The following is a 1173-nucleotide window of genomic DNA, read 5'->3' on the forward strand; positions in this document are numbered from 1 at the left end:
GGCAGATCTCTGAGTTGTCGGCCAGCCTGGTCTACAGAGTGAGTTCTAGGACAACCAAGACTACACAGAGAAACCCTGTCTCAAAAAATCAGAAGAAAAAAAAACTAAAAATAGAACTACCATGTGAGCCGGCCATAAAATACTATGGCATATACCCAAAGGACCGTATTTCCTGCTATAGAACTATTTGCTCATTGTTTCTCTTGCTGATCTATCGATACACAATAGAAAGAAGATGGACTCTGCCTAGAATGTTCATTATCTGATGAATGAATACTGAAAATGAATTTTATTCAGCCATAAAGAAAAATGAAATTTACAAGAAAATGTTCAGACTGGTGTCTTTGTCACTGATCTATTGCTGTGAAGAGACACCATGATGACAGCAGCTCTTACAAAGGGAAGCACTGGAGAAGTAACTGAGAGCTCAATCCTCTGCGAGGAGACAGACAGACAGACAGACAGACAGGACTGCGCCTGGCATAGTCTTCCAGTGGCCCACATCCTCCAACAAAGCCGCACCTTCTAACCTTCCTACAGTCCTTTTAACAGTGCTACTCCTAGTGATTAAGCATTCATATACCTGAGCCTGGGGAGGAGGGGTCCACTTTTATTCAAACCACCACAACACAAAAATACAACCTTAAGTGAGATAACCCAGGCTTGGAAAAGCAAACACCAAATGTTCTCTCATATGCAGCTCTTCGCTTCTGATTTTATATAAGCGTGTCTATGTGGGAGTGAGCGAGTTTGGATGCCAGGAATGTAGAAAAGGACCCAGGAGGCAGGAAAGACATCGTCAAGGAGAGGAGCAGGGACTGTGATGAATCATGTGATACGCGATACTGGGGGGTGGACGAGTTTGGTGGGATTGAGGGCTGGGAGATGTGGGAGATGAGAGGCTGGGAAGTGACAGTCAACCAATACCTTGTAGGTACAAAAGTGCCATCAAGCCGGGCGTGGTGGCGCACGCCTTTAATCCCAACACTCGGGAGGCAGAGGCAGGCGGATTCTGAGTTTGAGGCCAGCCTGGTCTACAGAGTGAGTTCCAGGACAGCTAGGGCTATACAGAGAAACCCTGTCTCAAAAAAACAAGAAGAAGAAGAAGAAGAAGAAGAAGAAGAAGAAGAAGAAGAAGAAGAAGAAGAAGAAGAAGAAGCAGCTTTAAGGTCA

This window comes from Mus pahari, chromosome 17 (assembly GCF_900095145.1).
Source record: "Mus pahari chromosome 17, PAHARI_EIJ_v1.1, whole genome shotgun sequence".
Taxonomy (NCBI): Eukaryota; Metazoa; Chordata; class Mammalia; order Rodentia; family Muridae; genus Mus; species Mus pahari.